The following is a 6,937-nucleotide window of genomic DNA, read 5'->3' as shown; positions in this document are numbered from 1 at the left end:
CCGCAAGAGTAGAGCATCGTGTCTCTCTGAGGCGTCTGCCCCCGAGAGGAGAGCTGTCGAGTCTGACCTCACTTCCTCTTCCGCCCAGCATTCTGCTCCTCCCACCTACGTTCTAACCTATCAGGTCAAGCAGCTCACTTCCTCTTCCGCCCAGCATTCTGCTCCTCCCACCTACGTTCTAACCTATCAGGTCAAACAGCTTCTTTATTAAATCAACCAATGACCTTCCTCCATCAGAGAAGATTAGGACAGGTATTTCAGTGTGATCATTTACATAGAGGAGAAACTTCTCCCAGTAGGATCTTATGGTAAACCCCAAAAGCCTAAGAGTGGAACAGACAGGAGTGAAATGGGGTCTCATGCCCTTGGCCCTGGCCTTAGTAGACATCATCCTGGCCTCTGGAGTGGTCATAAGCCATCCCCTACGTCCTAAGCCGGGAGGAACAGTCCAGACATGGTGGGCTCGATCTACCCTCTCATTTTGAGAATGAAAAGACTGAAAGTGGATAGCACCGACCTAAAGGGCGACTTCAAGCACACATTAATGTGAACTCTTGTTCTCTCAGGCTTTCCATTTGGGGCCTCAGACCCTGCTTGGGAAAGACAGCTCCCTATGGGTGCTGGGGCCCCAGGGAGGGACTAGTTTGAACTTGCCTTACAGGTTTGTACATTCTTCTATTAAAGTCAATTTCCACATATTAAAAATTCCACCTAACCCTCCCCCAGTCCCCAAGTGGACCTCATAGCACATATGCCCGAGGGAATGCTCAGGGCACACGATGTGAAACTCTGTTGGGCCATGTGGCCCCTATGCCTTCAGATGCCGCCTTCTAAGTAAATGGCCTATAACCCAGGTAATTACAGAGCCTGAGCCCACTCAGGAGAATTAGATGAAGCAATCGGCTATTATTGCCCTTGTTTGCAGAAATAATAATATGTAGCACCTTTTTATCAGGGGACTTGAAGCTTCTTCCCAGGCATTGTTAGATTGCAAGTTTTATTTTGTTTTGTTTTGTTTTGTTTTTTTAACCACTGATTTACGATGAAAAGAACCAGAAGAGAAGCCCTTTGTCGATGAAGGCAGTGGGAGTGGGACTGTTTGGGAGCCAGGGTCTTAGCACGGGCTCCTGCTGAGATGGAGGAAGATGCTGTACCCAGACAGCCAGGGCAAGGGCAGAGGCTGTGTGGATACAGATGGATGGAGGGAGAGGAATGTAAATAGCACATGGGAATTGCTGGAAAGATTTAACATTTCCACAGTGCCTCCCCAGGTCAATCCCACCAGGTTCTGGGCTCTTGGAAGGAGGCTGAGGGAAATAGGAGAAGCCCCTGGGAAGTTTAAATAAGTTCGTGGAGTTCAGCAGAGGCCCCCTGAGGAGATGGGCTGACTAAGACCAATAAAGCCATGGTTTTATAAAAGAGCCCATGGGGACAAACTAGGAAGCAGCAGGCCAGTCCATTTGACATGAATTGTAGGCCACTTTGAACTTCTTTTAAGAGTCACAGAGGAGAAAACTTGATTGACTTGGGGACCAGTGGCTTCAGGAAGGAAGGGCATTGTATTTCACTAACTAGGGAATCTTTGTAGATACAGCTGCCCTGCCTGATGGAGCATTTGGACGACCTTACTTCTGCTTAAAACACCCACCCTCCGAGGCCAGACAAGCAGAGCCCACCCCACTAATGTTCTGCATAACCTGTGATGAGAAATAAATACAAACACAGCAAACAAGAAGGAACCTCAAGCTTTCTGTAACACATACACATGGGTAACATTTGCCATGAGGCAACTCTGATTAAGACTCAATTCATTTGTCTTAAATTGAGTTTCCTATCCATGCTCCCTACATTCTTGCTGGTATATGATGGCCTTCGAAGACTGCTTTGTAGTAAAAACAATTTAGGAATCACCAAAGAGCACCTTGATTTCTCTCCTGAAGATAAACAAAGAACAAGAGCTTATCATAGGCCCAGAAAAGTCCTACAAGACCTAATATTTCAAACTGTACTCCTCTTTGAGATCTTCCAAATTCTTTGACCACAGAAACTGCTCTTCTGGGAACACTTATGGATTCATAGACTATGTGGCCCCCAGAACACCATCAGGAGACACTAACATGGAAGATGATAGCATGGCCAAGCTGGTCCTATTACCTGGTCCAGGTTTGGTGTAAAGGATACAGGCTGATTATTGATGAACACTGAAACCAAGTGGCTGAGCCGGCAGTAGAGTGAAGCAGCAGACCATGGGGATGTAGCCCAGCAGCAGTGGGTGGAGTCACTTTAGATGGGCCATGGCAGAGCAGTGTCCAGAGGATGCAGTAAGTGCAAGGTTCTACGGCCAGCACATATAAAACAGAGGAAGATAGCCGCCAGTTGCCAGGAAGTAAGTGCTACTCCCTGATGTGGCTGGGAGATGTGTAGAAACCTTTTCAGCTTCCCAGTTAAATCTTAGAAGAACGAGAGGCAGACGCTAGCAACACCTAGAAGGCAGTGCGCTTAAGGCTGCACAGTCAAGCAACTCCAACGTGGTACTTAGAGCTTTAGTCTGTAACTGCTGTGCCAGGCATTGGAACTCTGGGCCTAGGTCAAATCCATTTCCCTGTCTCTGTTGCTTACTAGTGCTTTATTGAACCATGACCGTATCCACTCCTTTCCTATGCTCTTTGGCTGCTCGAATGCCACAAGTGCCCAGCTAAACCGTTTCAGAAGAGGCTGTATGTTCCACAAGCCTCTTACTTACTCTTAGCCCTTTATGGAATGTGTTGACTGTTCCTAGCTTAAGCTAATCTTCTCTAGTTGGGTTGGGAGCAGATAGAATGAGAACGAGTTCCCAAGGGAATGGAGACTACTTGTCAAGAGCATAGCACAATAGCCAACAGTTTAAAGAGAAATTTGTTCTAGAGAACATGGAAAACATAGCACATCTCATACACGGGTGGGACAGAGTCCCATCTCACATGTTGAGCCACCACCATGTGGTAGGGACAGTGACCTATGACATGGAGTATAACATACTTCATTCATTAAACAAATATTTAAGGCTTTGTAATGTATTTGATGCCCTAAGCCTTTTGGCCAGGAGATCTTGTCTATATTTCAGAACTTAATCATGTCAAAAAGTTGAGGCTTGAGATACTTTTTTTCTTATCCTCTTAGGACTGATGAGAACTGACTTGGTTTTGCTCCTGTAATTTATTTTTTGTAACTCTACCAAGCAAAGCCTGAAATAGGGACCTTGCAGCAGTTCTGGCCCCAGGGCTCCGGAGCAGACAAGGCTGTGGCCTTAAGGTGGAGCTTGGCACAGGTTCCCAGATAAGCTATGATCATGGGTGCAGCTCTTGGCACCTGTGAGGATGAACTAATGACTAAGGCCTCATTAAGACAGCAGGGAGAGAACCAGGGATTAGTACTAAAAGGTAATGAGCCTTGTGCTAAGTTAAACAGAGTCTGAGCTTGAGGGTGACTTTATCCCATGGCCTCCAGGAGTTTTAGAGATGACTTAAGACTGCTAACTCAGGTAATATCTGGGAAAATTAAGTATCTGCTTGGAGAGATTTGAGCTAGTCTTCCCTTCTCTTCCCTGCATTTTCCCTTCTTACCAGGCTAACCCCTCACCCAGTGATTTGAATAATAAATGTCCCCCAAGTTATTGTACATTTGAATACTTGATACTCTACTTGGTGGCACTGCTTGAGAAGTTTTCAGAAATGTGAGCTTGCTGGATGAAGAATAGTGCTTGGAGTAGGCTTTAAGAGTTTAAAGAGACTCATTGTCCATATCTAGGTTTTTCTCTGTTCCCTGCTTACAGTTCAAGATGTGAGCTGCCAGCTTCCTGCTTCCACTGTTATGCCTTTGCCCCACCATTATGGGCTCCAGCCCTCTGGAACCATAAGCCCAAGCAAATTCTTTCTTTTATAGTTTTTTTTTGTCATGGTGTTTTATCACAACAATAGGCAAGTAATGAATACAGAAATTGATATGAGGGAGTGTGCTATTTATGTGACAGACATTTGGAGGAATGTGGAAGATTTTAGAACTCTGGACTAGGAAAGTGGTTGGACATTGTGAACAGAGTTTAATGAACCATCCTACTAAGAGCCTGGAAGACAGTAGTGTTGAGTTATGCAGACTTGGAGGCCCAAGTCAAGGGGAGAGGAATACTAGGAACTGGAATAGAGAAATGAGAAGCTGTGGAGGTAAGGCTGGCTTGTATTGGAACCCACAAGATGTTGGGGATGCCAGAGCTGTGAGATGTTTGCCAAGGGGAGCTGCACACAGGCAGTAGAATCTGGTCAAGAGAGAAAAGAATGTTACGGTCAGGAAGCCTAAAGGCACAAACCAGTTTCACCCACCTCAGGCTTGGAGCTAGAGAACTGTTCGTTTTCCCCTGCAAAATTTCAGTCTTGCTTTGGTTCAGTATTTCCTCATTATTTGAATTGTAATGCATATTCTATGCCATTATATGTTGGAAGGGCATTATTTGGCTTTTGATTTTACAGTGGAATATAATTAAGAGACTGACTTAAGTGTCAGAAGAGATTTTTAGAATATTAAACAGTATTGCAACTGTAAAACTGGGGACTTACTGCATTTTATATTATGATATGGCCATGATGTCTTATCATAGCCATTCAAAAAAAACTAATAGACCCCAAAAGATGACCTCAGAGACCCGAAGGAGTATAGGAAACTGTATTTCTTACATGTTGAGGTAAATCATATGTAGTTGACATATTGTTTCTCTTTTGATCTATGTCATGGGTCAAGGATTGTCTTACAACTGGGAGGTCTCTATCTAGGGACTCTGGAGTGTGACAGAAGAATTCCTTTCAATCTCGCATATGTGTATGCTACCTTTGAATATTTAGGTAAATATTGGAGTCCTCATAAAAGTCAGGGAATTAGTCAGAAACCATTGGGGGATCTCAAGTGAAGCAAGATAGAATTTAGGAGGTATGAGGGAGAAAGGGGAATAATGGTTTAAAGAAGGTTATAAGAGGTGGGGCATGGGAATCTGGTATAGTGGCATTTCAATTCTATTTTAATAAATAAAGACTCCCTAAAGATTTAATAGTAAAACAGTCCCACTGGTCAGCCTTAGTTATACCAGGTTATAGTAACACACACCCTTAATCCTAGTAGCCACACCAGTTGCCATAGAAATTGGTTGGTGCATGATTTTAATCCCAGTGGTGTTATAAGAAGAGTCCACTTGTTTGTTCCTGACTGCTCAGCCCTGAAATAATCACACAGAAACTGTATTATTTAAAATACTCCTTAGCTCATTGCTCTAGCTTCTTATTGGCCAACTCTTACATCTTAATTTAACCCATTTCTATTATTTTATATTTTACCATGAGGCTCATGGCCTACTGGCAAGGTTTCACAGTGTCTGTCTCTGGTGGCTCCATGGCTTCTCCCTGCCTCTGCCTCCTTTCTTCCAGCATTCAGTTTAGTTTTCCCCACCTAGCTCTATTCTACCAGATCACAGGCCTAAGACAGTTTCTTTATTCACCAATGACATTCACATCATACAGAGGGGAATCCCACATCACAGTGATGCACGCCTTTAATCCCAGCCCTAGAGAGGAATATAAGATGTGGGTAGAGAGGGAGACAGCTCTCAGACACAATCTCATTCTGAGATTCCTGGAGGCAGAATGGCCATTTTTCCACTGATGTCGAGGTAAGAGCCAGTGACTGGCTGTTTTGCTTTTCAGATCTTCAAGTTGAACACCAATTTCTGAACCTGAGTTTTTATTAATCGTGCTTCAGTCTGGTGGAAGAGGTAGTATAGTAGTAGAAGGATAATCAACATTAAAGACATCTGAAAAAGCCACATGGAAACCTACTGCTGTAGTAACTCCCTAACACAAATGTGCACATATGCATGTGCACATGTATGCACATGGAGTTCAAAATAAAATTACCCTATGATGGGCACATGACAGGAATGTTGAAACATGCCCTCAGAGTGGTTATGAAGATATGCTCAAGACTATGCAAGACCAAATTAGCCAAAATCCCAGCATGGAAGTGGGAGACGTTTATTGTTTGGTATTTTCCTAGGCTTTGCAGCATTCCTTCCAAACTGAAACATTTGCTCCAGGGACAAAGCAAGACACAACATCCTCAGAAGTAATAAAATATCACATGTCTGAAAGAACGGAAACTTGGAAGATCCTTGAGGGCCCCTGACTAGCAGGATTGTAAAGGAACAAACAATTGCCAGAGGTGAAAACTGCCAAACTGGGGATAGATAGTCTGACTATTGAGTTTCCTGAATGCTGTGTAGAGAGCTCCAGGGTTGCAGTCATGGTGACTCATCACCTGTGTTGGGGAGGGTTTACCACTATATTTTCAGAAATATATTACCATAGAATATGCCATTATTTTGCACCTAATATTTTGACTACTTAGGTTTATTCTTTACTTTCAAGATACTTCTGGTCTACATTTGGTCTAGATGAGTCTAGATTTGGTCTGATCCTATTGTGTTTAATAAATATTTATTAAGTGTCTGCTATATAGTGACCATTGGCTGTTTCTAGAAAACACAGTGATTTCCAAGCAGCTGTTGTTCCTGTTCCTAGAATCTTTATACCATCAGTTTCTAGTCTAGACTTTCTTTCTTTTGCAGCCTCAACAGTTCTCTTCTACTTAAATCTATATTCTTGACCCACCTGCTGTCATATTGGCAGAAGCACTTGGAAAGTATCAAACTTAGAGAATCTTTCTGATCCCTATGTTGGTACTCAAGAGTATGTCTGTTATCTATGTTCTGCTTTGTCTGTGTAGTGGTTTGAATGGGAATGACCCTCCCATAGACTCATGTGTTTGAATGTTTGGTCCATAGGGAATGGTACTATTAGGAGGTGTAGCCTGTTGGAAGAAGTGTGTCGACACTGTGGCATGGGCTGTTGGGTCTTATAAG

The sequence above is a fragment of the Microtus ochrogaster genome, unplaced genomic scaffold, assembly GCF_000317375.1.
Source record: "Microtus ochrogaster isolate Prairie Vole_2 unplaced genomic scaffold, MicOch1.0 UNK2, whole genome shotgun sequence".
NCBI classification, from domain to species: Eukaryota; Metazoa; Chordata; class Mammalia; order Rodentia; family Cricetidae; genus Microtus; species Microtus ochrogaster.
This window is presented reverse-complemented; position numbering follows the sequence as displayed.